The following is a 16,922-nucleotide window of genomic DNA, read 5'->3' as shown; positions in this document are numbered from 1 at the left end:
AGATTTCGAAGCAGTTATGGTAGCCCCAGCAAGGTACACAGATCAGTGGTTACATCAGTAGATCGAGAGGCTAGTTCATGAGGGAGTCCAGTTCACTTACCATTTAATGGGCAATCTCGACTCTCAGTCTTTAGAAGACGAAGGAACGTCTAGTGCACTTGGGGAAAGAATTGAGAAACCGGAGAAAAGAAAGAAGGCTAAGGCTTGCAGAGGAACTCGGACGTCCAAAAGAACAAGAAGGGAGAAGATTCCGATAAAGAGGCCGGAGGTCACTTCATCCTCAAAAGATCCCAATTCATCCGACAATGTTATAGAATTGGATTGCGTACCTGCTCCGCCCTCCCAGAGCAACATCAATGCATTTGAGGCCAATGATCCTCCTGCGCCTGATGTATTGGACACTGAGCTAGGACCCCTCTGGTTGGCCGAGCTAGGTAACTAAATAGAAGGAGGAGAAATCCCCTCCACCTAGGGGATCAAAATGCATGAACCTACCCAACAGAGCTGCCACGAGTACTCCTCAATTCAGCCAAGGACGACTCCACCGTCGAGGGAGAACAAAAGATAGACGAAACTCATGAGCCCGAGAAGAATGAAGAGCAACCTTCGCATGAAGATGTCGAGCAATTGTTCAGCGAAATAGGGGAGAATTCAGCTGCAAGCAAAGAGCTTCACACCTCTTTCACTCCTCCGGTGGCAGGGCAGCTGCGAATTTGTGGTCAGTCAGTTGAGAGTGTAGGAGAACAGAATGCTGACTTAACCCTATCATCAACCTAGGCAGTACCTCAAGAATGGCTGATTGCCAGAGCTCAACGCAAGGCCACCACCAAACCACCCATCGATCTAGAGGACATCTTCTCGCGTATGGATCAAGCAAAAGCCAAAGGAAAGAAGAAGCCGAGGGCATATTCTAGAGTGACCAAGGACGAGCAAAGGAACCGCACTCTTCATATTGCCAACCCGCCCGTAGACATGCCAATAGATCAGATAACACTGGCAGATTATAGCATCACAACAGTCCCCATAGGACGAGCTACCAAAGAACAAGAAAAGGAGGAATTTAAAGATTCAGTACAGAACATACTCAGACAGCTCGAAGAGATCACAGCGGAAAAGGATATGTATCAAGCCTATGCTAAGCAAGCCTAGAGATACATCAATCAGCTCCTACGGCCATTACACAATCCCTCTGAATCCCATATTCCCCCAACAGCATTGGCACAAAGGACCACGACTGAATTTGAAGGAATTCGGGATACCGCAAAGGCCATTAAGGAGTGGATGCAAGACATCAAGAAAAGGGGAGAACAGATCCTTAAGGAGGTGAAAGAAATGGCCCTCCATCAAGAGCTCACTCTAGTCAAGCTGTTGGAGGTAAAGAGGGAATCCCTTCACATGTGCGAAGTGGCAGCCTCTACCCTTCCCCTCATGAGGGCTCTTTTTTGGACACATGCGCAAATTCCCATGTTGTCTGACATCCTAGATCCTCATAGCATCAGCATTCTCAAAGAATGGTACTAGACCATCACCATGAAGAATGACGCCAAGGAAATTATTGACAAAGAAAGTGATGCATATGAGGTAATTTTGGGGAACATGCAAGAACTAGGTAAGACCATCCTCCGATCAATGGTTTCAGGATGGATAAATGACCTGTCCGACAGTGTAATCCGGCCAGACTGGGAAGAGAGGTTGGGGGCAGATAAGGTTTCCTATTCCGCTGGGGACTTGAGTTTTGCTGGTCAGTTCCATTCAAACATATTATGCTTCGAGCGCAATCACTCCAGTTGGAAGGACAGTTTAAAGCACGTGGACCAGTATCTCGAGGGCATGCAGTACAAAATTCGCCACCCTCCCATGCCTCCATTCAGTCTACTCTTCCAGTTGTGTATCAAATTCCAGGAATACGTTCGCATGGAACAGGCAGCAGGTCGTGATTTATGGCAGGAATACCTGCATGGCGAGGACCAGTTTCTAAAGAAAGAGTGTGAAACTAAAATAGAGAAAGTAGTTTCTCAAAAGTGCTTTTTTCCCTCCAAATCTTAAAATGCACTTTTTGTCCAAAAAGGTGACAGTTGACTTTTGGTCAACAAATTGTAAAACTTTTGTGCACCTTTTTTGATTTGTCCAAATTGTTGTAATTATCCCTTTTTGGGTAGCTATTGCCCATTTTGGGGTAGTTGTTGATATTTGCCTCCCATTTATGGGTATGGGCAGCAATGCTTTATGGACGAATCTGGGCCACTTATTTAGATTAAATCTAGGCCATTCATCCTTTTTGAAGCCTATTTAAGGGACAGGTTTTCCCTCTTTTTGGAAGAAGTTCTTGGATTGTTGCGAAAGCTCTGAAGAAATTTGCAGGAATTAATACAATGAATTAAGACTATTTTCAAGTTTCCTTGTGAGTGCATGGTCTCCTTCTTCACTTAATTTTGAAAGCTTTCAGTTATGTCTATTTATTTTGCATAGCAGTTTTTTTTTCAATCAAGCATCTGATAGAATCTTTACAGTCCATACCATTAGAGAACAGCTGATTGCTTTTCTTTCCGCATGGTTAATCTGGACTATTTCATGCTCAGTTCGGTTATCAAATACATACTATGAATGTAGAAATTCTAATATCGTACTTGGTAATATGAAAATCTAGTTTCTCCTTTGAAGATTGCACTAAGTTTATGCAAGCATTGTGTCTAAATGGCTGATGATGTCTAATCTAGTTTCCTGGAGGTGTCTGTCAGCTTGACTGAATTTGCTGTCTTAGTTAGAATTTGCAGTTCATGTCTCTCTCTCCCTCTCTATCCTTCCCTTCTTTTCTCCCCTTTTTATTCGGAAAATCTACAGTCCTACCAAAATAGCATCAAATTAACCAATATCATCCAATGGAAAGATCGTAAAAGTTCCAGGGAACTTATCCATAAAATTGCCAGTTAAACGTAAGTCCCCCTTTGTGTTTCCAGCATAAACACATCAAGCCACTGAGAGATCCCACAGTCAAGACCTGACAAAAGAAACCTTGAGGTTATCCCCTTAGATCAAAACGTAGAAAATAGCATTAGGGATTCCCTTATTTCAAGAGAGGATAGGATAATCAGTTGGCTATTCTATTCTGCGTTGGCCGTATGGAGTTTGCAGCAATGCGATTTCAGACACGACAACACTATCCACATCATTGTAATATGCAAAAATGGTTTTAGCGCCCAAGGTTAAATGGGCCGACTTAGAGATAAGTAAAAAGATGAACCCCATATATATACTAGCCACTTGCAAGGCTTAAAGACACATTCACATTCATGCGAATTTGAGAGGTGCGAAATATCTCTGATCCTTGTAGTGCGAATTCTTCCTCCAAAGGTCAACAAGGAAGGTGCTGCGAAACACTTCTGTTGGTGATGCGAAATACTACAGTCTGCTGCAAAGATAGCAAACAAGTTGAAGCCCTTGAATCACACACAAATCAACGGTTATGAGATAAGTTTGGTTTCAGCTGATAATTGTGCCCTAGCTGGGTTGTTATTGTACTTACAATTCAATATAACATAATCAAATCTGAGGATCTGTTGTTGCTGGGTTTTTCCACCTAGAGGGAGGTTTTCCCAGGGTATTCTTGACGTGTATTTTGTACACAATCATACACAGAATAAAATACCCAAAGGCATCTTATCCTCTCTTGAATAAAGTCGCTAACTGCTGAAGATATCGCAAGAAGGATCAGTTAGGATGACTCCAATGTTCTTTTTAGTAGGGTCTCTACGTGTGGATAAGCACCAGTGACCGTTGTGATTGTTGTGTCATCAAAGGGCCTTACGTCGCCGAAGATTTTTTCTAAACTAAACAAGCTTTTCAAAAAATATCAAAAGGATAGGGTTTGCAAGAGGTCTAATCTAGTCTAACCCTAAGAATGACTTAATGCGGACAAGACTTGGTGAGATTCTACCAACTTCAATATTGCCATAAATAAACAACTCAATTGAAATTGATGCGATCTTCTAAGGTAACAAATGATTTTTCAATACATCACAGATCAAGGACACTACCACGAAGGTACATATCCAAGATACAACAACGATTGAAGGTTTAAGCGATTCAAATATCTCCAGTCGACCACGCAAGGCGTTCCTACAATCAGCAAGAAGCTAGTGGTTTGGAAAGCGAATCCTACCAAAGATCAAGTCCAACACTTTGTCCTTCGAACTAAAACACTACTTTGATTGAGAATGATTCAAGAAAAATGAACAACCATGAAGATGACCAAGAGAATTGCAACAAAACACCATAACTTCAATATTTTATTGATCTCAAAGCCATCATGTACAACAATTGTTTGAATTCCTTTCTCAAAGCTCAATCTTGCTACAAAAATAAATTGCTTCTAAACTCTCTAATTCTCTAATACATCAATAATTTCTAACTCTTTCTGATTTTCTCTAGTTCTAAAAATGAAAGAAATGAGGGTATAAATAGCATCCTCAATTACAATGAACGGTCCAAATTGAAAGAAGATCAATGGCCAAGATTATGACACCTAAACCCTAATTAGGGTTTATTACAAATAGCCCCCTTTTTACTGAACAATATTAAATGCATAGCCAAATATTAAATTTGGCACAAAAACCTAGGAGACATAGACCAATGACAATTAAGGTGCCATGTCATCTATAACAACCTCTCATCTAGAATCTTATTCCCTTTCCAATGCTCCTTTTTAGCATATGCAATGAATCTTGATACGATTCCTTCGATCTCAGCAATTGGAATCTCGGGAAGATTCCTCATTCTTTCTTCTAAGTGGATGACCTGATCAAATGCCTTGAGAAGAGCAGCATCCCATTCAAGTTCAAGTTCCTTAGTCTTTTCAATCAGGAGCATGGTAGCAAACATCTAGTCCCGTTGCTCATCTGTGATAACATTAGCATCCTTGCAAAAGATGACCTTAATTCTATCCTCCAATTCCTGCAAATCTACATCTGTCTCAACTTCGATCCTCCTGCCAAGAATGGTACGTAGTACCTCAAATACTCTGTCCTGGGTCGGGTGGATAACCTCCTCAACATGGCTACATCTAGTACTGATGTCCTCAAAGAGAACTTCATCTGGAGTAAGGTTGACCACTGAAGTAAACTGTGAGGTCCTCCATCCATTATCTTTTCCTGTGCTAGGACCTTCCTTGATGTTTGTCTGATTACTTGCAAGACAGGAATGATAACATCTTTGGTATGAGCAAAAGCGGCTACCGTTATCATTAAATTGTGGATGATCTCAAGAACCTGGATAGCCCTATGAATGGTCTTCATCATCCTTGTTGCAAATTCTACGGCAACTGTATGAGATTTGTCAATCCAAGTGCTCATAAGCTGGACCATACTCCTGAATCTCTCTGCCTCACTAATTGATTGAAGGGGAAGTGCTTGTATGGGTGATCTTGCTGGATCCTGACGTCCCAAAGGCTGATTGAGATGGCTGAAATATGTTCTCCATGAACCAACTTCTCTCTCAAGCTTTCTATTCTTCTCCATTTCTTCTCTAAGCTTGTCTTTCAATGCCTCAAATGAATCGGTGGCATCATCCATTGTCTGTTCGGCTGTGGATGGACCTAGCTCAAATGTTTCTACATCATATTCCTCTGCAAGGATCTCACCTTCATACTTGTCCACGGCCGGTGTAGCTATCTGCAATTTTCTGGATCCAGTCTCATCTCTAATCATCTTGGACATCTTGGTAGCTTTTCTTTTCTCTGTCACTTCCTGGGAATGTCCAACAAGGCTCTCCAAATCAATCACATTGTCCTCGTCCTTGATTACAATCACCTTTGTTAATCTTTCCTTCAACCAATCTGGGATGGCAGATCTTGTTTCTTTAACCTGTATTTCCTTAAGCAATTCTTCTTTTCTGGGAGGAGATGTTACTTCATTATCTTCCCTATCTTTATGCAACTCATTGTCCTGGAGAGATCCACCTGGTGCCTGTCCTTCTTTATCATTCTGTACCATTGACTCCATAGACTCCTCTATCTCAAATGTCCTCTTTTCTTGTCGAGAAGATGTACCGGATGAACGATCTCGGTTGGCCTCTTGCTTCTTCTTGGAAGATTCTCTCTTCTCGGGTCTTTCTTTCCTCTTCGAGCCTCTTGGATGGAGATTGCCTTCACTTGCACTTCGAAGGTTGCCTTCACTTGTATTTTTGGGATTAGGATTGCCTTCGCTTACACTAGCTCCACCCTCAGCTGGTCTTTCCTCCAAGGTAAAAGTCATAGCTATGCCTTGCTCTCTCAACTTCTGATGCTGCACATCAACCCATCTACGAGTACAAGACAAGACTGGAGCCATCAAAGCATCTAGATCCACAACCTCGGGCTCATTCCAATCTAACCTTACTGTTTTGCTATCTCGATCATAGGATGATTGGATATGTCTACCACTGTCCTGAGCTTGGTCGGCCACTCTGTAAATCTTGCATTTCTTGATGAAATCCAAAGGCAATCTAGAATGCATCTTTCTTTTCACTTCAAGATCGTCTAAGAGATTAATCATAAAATCTTCTATCTGAAACTCATGCTTAAATTTCCTACCGACTGTCTCCTCTATATATCCATGTGGATCAAAGCTCTCTCTCAAGGCAAAGAATGAAAAAGAATACAAAGCTAACTCCTTCTCTGCGTCATCCATGGCTAGAGCATTAGGACATACCTCAACTGAATTGCCCAATATGATAGGTACAGGAACTCCATTTCCATGTCTGTGTCTGAATGCCTTCGCATAAGCTGCCAACTGTCTTGTTACCTCAAGTAACACTATTCTGTCTGTCAGATATCTCTGCAACATGTATGGAGGTGAAGGACATCCATGGACTCTAATATAAGTAAATTTCGGAAATTGGATAAACCAAGCACCATACCTCTTTACTAGTTCCTGTGCATCCTGAGATAGTCTATTGTGAATCCCACCTTGCAACGTCCTTGTGATGTTCATCGTGAAGGTATCATTAACTAACTTGTAGTTACTTCCTGGCGGATGATGCAAGTGAACATAGGAATCACAAACTCTGACCTCGCCGGGTCCTCTTCCAATCACTCCTCTGTGAGGTAGTCCTGCGTACTCAAAGCTCCTGATCAAGGCATATATGACGTATGAACTCATGTGGAAGGACTTGGTAGCTTTTAGTCTCCTTAACTGTACGTCCAAGCATTGGCTAATCATTCTAGCCCAATGAATTGTTCCTTTTCCCTGAACTATCACTTGGATGAAGTAGAACATCCACTTCTCAAAATAGAAGGCTTGAGGGGCTCCTGTGACTCGGTTGAGCATCGTTATCAAATCTCTGTACTCCTCCTGGAAATCGATCCTATGTGGTGTGTTCGGGATCTTGCTCAGGCGAAGACGACTCTTAAGTAGCCAGTTCTTGTTGATGATGCTTAGGCAAGCATCTGGATCATCTTCGTACATGGACCTGGCTCCTTCTATGCTTTTGTAGACCATATCTCTGTGCTCTGGAAGATGGAAAGCCTCACTTATAGCTTCCTCTGAAAGATAAGCTAAAGTGTTTCCCTCCTTGGACACGATCGTTCTGGACTGTGGATCATAATGACGAGCACACTCGATCATCAACTCATAGCACTGGACTGCTGGAGGGAAGCCGGCCGCCTTAATGATGCCACTTTCAATTATCCTCCTGGCGACAGGTGATGGCTTGCCAATGTAAGGGACCTTTCGAAACTTCTTCGTGCTAAAGTTGCCCAAGTTGGTATCTCCAATGTTGCTCCACTTAGACACGATCTTGGTCTCCAGTTCTTCGTTCTTTTGATCTTCCTTCATAAGAGCTAGACGACTAGTGGATGCTCCCGTCTTCAGAGTCGCCATTGTAACACCTACACAACATTTCATAATAAGAAACTAGATTTTGCAATGTATAACTATAGATTAGAGATTAATTTTAGGAAACTTCATGATAAGTCTTTGAGTTATCATTTCCTAAAAACGATTGAGCTACTGAAATTCAAAATTTCAAAATTTAAAATTTAAGGCTATGACGATCAATATTCAAAACAAGAGAAGATTTTGCCATACCTTACTTGGGAGCTAACTCTAAAATGCAAAATTAAGAAATTCGCCAAGGCAAAAATCGATGTTTGATGACTTCAACGTGATCTCTCTCAAGCGAACGTCCTCCTTAGCAACTTCGCCACCTTTGGGGGGTCTTCAATGTCTTGATGGCAAGTTCGCTCAACTCCAACCAAACTCGCACTCCTTTTGATGATGTTCGCACCTTGTATCCTTGATGAAATTCGCTCCACTTGAACACAATTTGCACTTCTCCTTTAATGATAATTTCGCACTTCCTTGTCCTCTCCAAATCGCATGTGAAGGATGTTTAAATGGTGATTTGAAATGTAATAACTTACCCTTCCTTTATAGGCGTTCATCTCTCATTTACCTCTAGGCCGACTTTGGCAATTAAAACAAATTTCAAATAAAAATCAAGGGCCGACTTTGTAAAAATATAAGATTTAAAATTCAAGCGCTCACCCCAATTTAATTTTTATTTAAAATAATAATTAATTCATTTAATGCCCTTGCAATTAATTAATTCGATTTTTTAAAGGCAAAAAATAATTAATTAAATGTCCATGCGCAAATTTTTAATGCTACCTTTAATTGAATATTCAAATTTTATTGATTTTAGCATTTAATAAAATTCAAAAATATTATTAGCGCCAAAATTTGGGAGATGAAAAAATACAAACCATATCGCTCTGGTCCCTGGGAGAGGGACAGGAGCGAATTAGCATTTTAACCTTGATTCTTTTGCCTTTTACGTTCAAAACTACCTTCTTCACAAGTAAACTGGCATCTTCGTTAGGTATCTCGAGCTTGATCGATTCAACTTTGTGGATAAATGCCTTTTAAGGTCAACATCGCCCTGGTCCCTTGGTGAGGGACAAGAGCGAACCTTGTGTTCTCCTTGATCCTTGTTTCTTTGATCGCCAATCTTCATCACTAGGCAAGTAACAACGTTACCCCTTCACTCCACGCATACTTTACTTGTCTTTTACAAGGCACATTTGATGTTTGAATGATTTTCGCCCTGGTCCCTTGGTGAGGGACTGGAGCGAACTTTATGTTCTAGCCAAAATTTGCCATCCTTTAACCTTAACTTCTAGTTCATCACCTTCCAAATGATATTTTCAACCTTGTTGATCTTTGTTTTGAGGTGATTTTTGAAGGAAAATGAGTGATTTAATTAATATCGCCCTGGTCCTTGCCTGAAGGACAGGAGCGATTTAGCTTCTTTGCTCAAGTTGATCACTTCTGGCGTTTGGTTTCTCGCATATCATCTTCTCAAGAACACTTTTGACTTTGTGCAACCCTGCATGTCCTTGGCTAGACATGATTTTTGAAGGAACTGGCTAGTGTAGTGAATATCGCCCTGGTCCTTGCCTGAAGGACAGGAGCGATCCTTGGTATCTTGGGCTCATCCTTGTTTCTATCAACTCGCAATTGCCTTCACAGTGTAAAACGATGTCCTTTGATCCCTCTTGAACACTTGAAATGTGATTAACATTCAAAACTTAAGCACACCTAGAGATTTCGCTCTGGTCCCTAACTGAGGGACAGGAGCGAATTTGGGCATATAGTGTAAATCCTTCATCATATTGACTTGCAATTGTCTTTGAGGCGCAAAATGATGTTCTTTACTCCCTTTCGAACACTTGAAATGTGAGTGGCAACTTAAATTTGGACACATTTGAACATTTCGCTCTGGTCCCTTGGAGAGGGACAGGAGCGAACTTGGGCATTTCCATCACCTTTGCAGTCTTTGATACTTCATTCTTCGTCGAGACACCTCAAACGTCATTGCCACCTTGTACTTTGACTTGGAGTGACTTTAAATTTGTAAGGAAGGCAATATAACCAATATTTCGCCCTGGTCCCTGGGAGAGGGACAGGAGCGAACTTGCACTTGTAGGCTCCATCACACTTTGCCAATGTTTAAAATTATCTTCAACGGACTTGTTGTGCATCCTCTCATTCATCCTTGGCATGGAATTTGTTTCAACTTGGTGGGAATTTGATCTAAGGAAGAAATCGCTCTGGTCCCTTAGTGAGGGACAGGAGCGCCTAGGCAAATATGGGCCTCGCTTCGGTGTCTTGCAATCTTCAATTTGTCTTCAATGGGTCCGTTACACCTTCTTTGCTTTCCTCAAACCTAATCTTCACTTGATCTTCGCCCAAATTTTGCCCTATAAGGAAATTCGCTCTGGTCCCTGGGAGAGGGACGGGAGCTAACATCAAATTTCGCCCTGGTCCCTGGCAGAGGGACAGGAGCGATTTTGCTTCTAGGGTCCATTTTCCTTATGTTGGCAATTTCAAGTTATATTCAACTGACAAGATGTACTTCCTTGGTTCTCCTCAAATTGCGAAATTGTTGAAATCTTGCAAGGACAAGGCAATGTTGGATTTTAACCTCCGGTCCTTCAGTGAGGGACGAGAGCGATTTTTGCTCCTGGCACATTTCCATGTTTGCGAAATTCTTCAAATTATATTCAACGGAAAGAACATGCCTCCCTTTATCTCTTCCAATCCGAAAATCGTCTTGATCCTGCAAGGACAGTAAAATTTTGAAAAACAAGCTCCAGTCCTTCAGTGAGGGACAGGAGCAATTTTGCTTCTGCAGGCCAAAATATCAAGATTTCAGGACTTTAGTCACTTCACAAGGCAAAAACAAGTCATTTCCCATGCCCAGAATCAATTATCACAATTCTCAAAATTTGGTCAACATCATTCAATCAGACAAAATTCCATAATCCATCATTTAACACTTAGACAAAAATTGGACTTTGCATTCAAAATTCAGACTGAAACTAGATAGATTCTCTTGACCACCTGACGAATTCACCTTATTCAAAATTGCATCCTACGGGAGGAAGCTCAATAGCTCTCAAGATTGACTGGACTCAGGCCTGAAAACACAAAACAAAAACCCTAAGGCTTGACCCTAGTCCAGACGACTGACATACTAAACCAAAACCCTAAAAAGCAGAGAGAAAGGCGAGCAAAAACAAGCAAAAAGAGGGGGTCCCCATTTTAATGGGGCGATGTGTGAAATGGTCACAACAGGTATCTATGTCTTTGTGTTCATTTTGCTTATCTCTATTTATCAGCAAACAATCTAATTAGGAGCTAATTCTGATTTTTGGGTTCTTATATTAATCTGAAAGGCTAATTTCAACAGGAGGATGATACAAAGAAGAGATACAACAACAATTCATGGTTGAGAGCATAGAATGCTTTCAAGACAAAGATGGTCATGACATGAAAAGAGGAAGACAGTCCTTTCGCTCTTGAAAAGCTAGTACTACCCCAAGCAAGAAGATAAGGATGCAAGTTCCCGTTCCGGTTCAAGATGTCTTTACCAATCCAGAATACTTCAAGTTCTAGCATCCTGAAGCAACATGAAGATCATCACAAACAAAGGATGATGCAGTTAGAGCCGTATCTTTAGACACATGGAATAGTTTTAGTTATGCATTTGTAATTTTGTTTTGACAAGTTACATGTAAAAAAAAACTTTGTAATTGCAACTTAACTCGTTACTTGCACTTTTGTAATTACATGTAAAGCAACTACAAGTTGTGTTCAATTAGTACTGTAGTTGGAATAAGTCATAGTTAGTTGTTGAATAAGTCTTGGTTGAGAGAATTTTCTCAAGTTAGTTAGGATCCTCCCACCTTTTTCTCAAGGCTCCTCTCCTATAAATACTTGAGGGGGTCTATTGTAATGGATATCTTTTGGCAATGCAATAAAATTATGTCAGTTTGTATGTGCACTCTAAGACTTTGAGCTTAGATGTAAATCAAATTGCTTTCAATAAAAGAGGCAAGTTGTGTTGAGACTTTGTGCCAATTCAAGTTGTTATGTGACGACATTTTCTAGAGTTTATTGTGAATTTTGTTCTATTGTGAAAGAGGGATTTGAATTCAATCTTGTAGACTTTGGGTTGCTAATTGTATTTAGAGTTATCTTATCAAATTGCATTGTTATGCTGCCGGTTTGGCGATTGAAGATAGCTTGTAGACTTTGTGCTGCTTCTATTTTTAAGACTTGTGCATGTGAGTTGAAGGGCATCATGTAGTTAGACTTTGAGCTGCTACATATTGTGCTAGTTAGCAGAAAATCATCTAAAAAGGTTGATAGGAGGATAGACAATTGAAGATTTTGAGCTTTCTTTTTGTTTTCCCGTCCCGAGGAAGTGACGGAGGTCTTTGTGCCTTCATGGAAACTTTGCTTCCCTTTATGTTCCAAAATTCCTACAAAAAAGTCTCATTTCTATATTTGTTGTTATTTATTTCCAATTGCTATTACTTTTCTGTGAAGAAAAAAGAGTACATTTTTTCTTGAAGAAGATGAAAGACTGATGTCCCACCCATATTAAATTGGTTTAGTTTGTAGATAGGGGGAGCCTTCCCTTAATTAGGAGAGTTTTACTCACACACTGTGGTTGAAACCACAATTTTGTATATTTCCCCAAGTGTACAAAATTTTCAACCAACAAACAATATCAATACTAAAAGTTTATTGATGTTTATTACAAGTAGAATATTATTAATTCTCAAACAAATGAGCCAATATTGTAGTCAATATGCATATTGGCTTGTATCCTGTCTGCAATTGTAATATCCCCAATAAAAAAAATTTGATTTAGCAATAAGATTTACACAGCAAACACAGTAACCCGTTAAGGTTAGAGAAATAATCCAAAATAACTGGAAGGAACCCTTCCACCTTTTGTTCACCGAGAGCCCAATCTGGGAGGGTGAGAGAATACGGTGTTCTGAGGATCGTTAGCACCATAAACCAATTGAAAAGTTGAATACAATAATGGGTGGCAAGCCAGCCCCTTCCGCTTATCCAACGGGTAAACTAGAAACTTGGCGGTAAACCAACCAAGAGAACAACTCACCAAGACACATCACTCAACCACAATGTTTCAACGGGAGGACTGAATCACACAAAAGCTCAACTCCACCGCTTATTCAACGGGAGGACCATTACAATCATAAAATCACTCAACCACTTACTCAGTGGGAGGACTGAACTTCATAACTAAATTATAGAACAAGAAGGCGGCCAAACCAACCTCTTCCACTTATACAGTGGGCAAGCAACCTCCAGAAATGGTTAGTAGTACTACTACTTAACCTTACAATTTAGAAAGAGAAGATTAGAGATGATATCCAATGTAGATTACAGCAAGAAACAACTAACAAATTAACTCAAATCATGCTACTGCTCCTGTACCAAAAATCTGAAGTCAAACAAGCATAACTAGTCTCAACTGGCAACACCAAAATGATCATAACTCACTCAAATGAATTCGGAAAAACACCAAATCAAATGCGAATGAAAGATATAACCTGGACAATGAAACATGAACACAAAAATTGAAGTCCGGTCGCCTCAAAACAGAAGCACGCATCCCAATGCACCCCTAGAATAGTACGGCCCAGCTGAAAGGTACGATTTGCAACTAAAAATCCAATTCTTCGAATCAGCAGCTATAAAATTGCAGACTATATTGCCTCCATGCCACGTTTTGATAGAGCCAGTACCCAGAATGAAGGAATCACTTGGTCAAGAGGTATGAGCAAAATATGGTTTCAGCAACTCCGCAACCAGCAGCAAGAAAACACTCCAAAATCCACACAAAACACTCCACTCAGAAAAACGCTCTCTAACAGCACTGGAAATAAAAGAACACAACTAGGTACTATCTTCCAAGTACGAAACTGAGACTCAGCTAGGAAGCCACACTTTGAAGCTCAGATTTTCAATCGCCAAACCGGCAACATAACAATGCAATTTCATAAGATATCCAAATGGGAGGCCAAGCACCTGTATTTATAGTTTTTTTCCTCTGAAATTCAAATGTAAATGCTCCCAAATTCACCTCACCAATTTCCATTTCATTTCACTCTCACATGGCATCCAAATGACATTTCATTTCATTTCCCAAGGTGGGCACCCAAGTTGCATTTTAACCAATAATTCAACAAGTTCAAACTTGCCTAAGTCTTCAATAATAACTTAATGCATTCTTCAGATTTCAATGCCTAACTTAGGAAAATATAACATTGATATTAGATTAAAATATGTTTTTTCCTAGGTCGCCCAATATATCATTAATCAGTAATAAAATAATTAAATATTAAACTTTAGAATAAGGAAATAATATTTAATTAAATCACTTATGACTCCAATACTGATTATCAACAAAATCCAGGATGAAGTTGAGCAATGAAGACCATTGAACTGCTACAGGATCGGGACCCTGTCCAAACTGCTAAAAATAGAATTGCTCAATACTGCCACTTACTAAAAATAGTAAGTCATGAAATACTCCTTCGAAAAACATGATCTTCGCACCCGGAGAAAGAGCTTGGAAAACTTAGTAAGACAGCATCATCCAAACAGCCAAACCCTAACTTACTAAAAATAGTAAGTTCTCACTTCACCAAAGAATCATTTTATACCACCTTGGAGCTCATGAAAAATCCAGAAGGAAACCATAGACAGAACTGAAGAATTCCCTCCTGGTAAACCCTAAAAAGCTCGTGCAGAACTCCACAAAAGTTGGAAACCCTAATTCTCCTTTCCAAATAGCCTATGGGTCTCCGGAATAGGCCAATGGACCACTGAACTAATCACTGCGGAGAAGGGGACATTACAGCAATATATATGAAGAAATCTCTGTTCCCACCCACTTAACACAGCTTTATCAGACAATATAAAATATTTATGATCACTGCTTGATTTTGATCACAATCTGAATTGAATCAGTAAAATATATTTGCAGCACCGTTACTCTCTGTCAAAAGAAATATATTAGATAATCACATCATACCTTGCACAATTACCATGGTTTGCATACCATATAATGACCAGATTTCTACCACCAAAACAGTAGCTTTTATAAACTCAGCGTCTCTGCAATTCTCTATCTCTTTCGATGTTCTTTGTGGGAGTATACTTCTTTACAATTGTCAACACCACATTCCACTCATCGAATCTAGGAAAATATCCTCAATCTTGTACATACACATTATCACAGATCTCGCTAATTATTTAAGCCAGATTCCGATGTAATACCTTGAACACAGTTTTTCATTATTTCATTTTATCTTCACAGAAAGCATCAGTTTCCACTCCCACTCTATAGATAAGAATGTGTTATCAGTTGAAACTGTTTTCTGGCAGTTGAAGAACCACCTAGACAGTTGAAACTGTCAATCGAATTCAAAACAAGTATGACAATATTTTTTTCACGATAGAGAATATAAAGTCGGGTTTCAACAAAAATCGTCCAGTTGGCAAGAGTAGTTACAACTCATTATGCAGTTATGACAGAACTTCATAAACATAACATGAAAAAGTAACATTAACCCAGATACTCCCTTTTTGAGATTGTTTCCGATACAAATATAAATTGTTCAATAATTTACCACAAGGCTGCAACACGATGAATCACAGAGAGTATAAAGTTAATAAGACTGCAGCCACTGATCAATCAACTTGACATTAAGGACAAGTATGTTGAAAAGGAAGGCACCGAGTGAAAATGACAAGCCTGATACTGCAACAAACTGGCTTATGAATTCATTTCAGATTATCTATTTCAGATGTACCTCTCTGTTTCTATTTCAGATTTACCTATTTTTCCAGATTTAACAATACTGAACAATATTACAAACTGCAGAATAACCACACTAACAGGTGTAAGCGGTTGACATCAATGACAATAGTGCTGGCATACCCACCCTCTAACATAGATTGCTAATATGTGGTTATCAAGAATTTCTGTTGAGAATTCTGCCACAAATTGCTGATAATAAATCCACCTTGAGTCGTTGATAACCTCTGTAATATGTTTTACAAACCCTTTACACCAATCATCGCTGAGACAATTGTGGGATTTGGCCACTGCAAATTATATATGATTCTGCACTTGTAGACTTGTCAAAAAGATTTCACCAATAAAGCTCATATGCAATCCCTAGGTGAGATTGCCCCAAGTATGAATCAGGGGTTTTCATCCACTAATCCAATGATGGAAATCAGGGGTGTTTTTGTCCTCCAATTCCAAACCTAGAGGGTTTTCTTCCTCAGGTCAATTAAACCAAAATCCAATGCTTCAACACGGCATATGACTAGATAAGTACAGCTTGCAAAATCACTTGTCAAAGTTGAATTCATCCTCCGAAAGTGAGCCAGTAATTTTTCCAAGTTTAAAGCTATAGTTCAAGTTAGAATAAGTAGTACATAGAAAATGTACAGAAAACACTGCACATTTGTTGAAATACAAATATTGAGTATTAAGATTTCCTATTACTAGTGTTCTAAATTTCTTAGCTTCAAATCTGTTTAAAAAAATGATTGCAACAATATGAAATCTGTTTCAGACCTCCTCCTATCTAAATGCAATCAGAATGGAAAATTTGAAAATGGTCTTAGGTTTTATGTCAATTTTTTGGGCTGCCTAAGTCAGTCATATTAAACTTACCAACCCTTGGTCAGACTTGCAAGTCTCACTGACTTTACCAAGTTTCGCCCAAACAAACCTGATGAGGTGTCTTGACTGGGAGTACCCATCTGACTCTCCCAAACCAGTGAATCGGATGAATCTAAGGTAACTCCTAATTCTACCATTTGTAGATGGCATCTAGCTGCATAGGCAGTTTCAATTTAACTAAAATTCACAATTTGCATTCACTAAAATTTACCATTGTCATAGAAATGCATTGAATTTCTTATCTTTGCATTAACATTATTCTTCAATCAATCCATGTTACAAGTTACAACGTAAAAATAAGTATACATAAATCCATATGTTCATAAGTTCAAACCGATTTGTAGTGCTTCAATCAAAACAAA

At 39.6% G+C, this 16,922-nt stretch overlaps 1 protein-coding gene across 1 annotated transcript in view; it reads right to left on the bottom strand.

Moving 5' to 3' along the window:
• The window catches only part of LOC131043416 (adenylyltransferase and sulfurtransferase MOCS3), a 169,843-nt gene that overhangs the window by 56,676 nt on the left and 96,245 nt on the right, over nt 1–16,922 (bottom strand). The gene's annotated exons all lie outside the window — the stretch shown is intronic.

The sequence above is a fragment of the Cryptomeria japonica genome, chromosome 7 (genome assembly GCF_030272615.1).
Source record: "Cryptomeria japonica chromosome 7, Sugi_1.0, whole genome shotgun sequence".
NCBI lineage: Eukaryota > Viridiplantae > Streptophyta > Pinopsida > Cupressales > Cupressaceae > Cryptomeria > Cryptomeria japonica.
The sequence above is the reverse complement of the archived record's forward strand: the minus strand, read 5'-3'. Positions and strand labels throughout refer to the sequence as shown.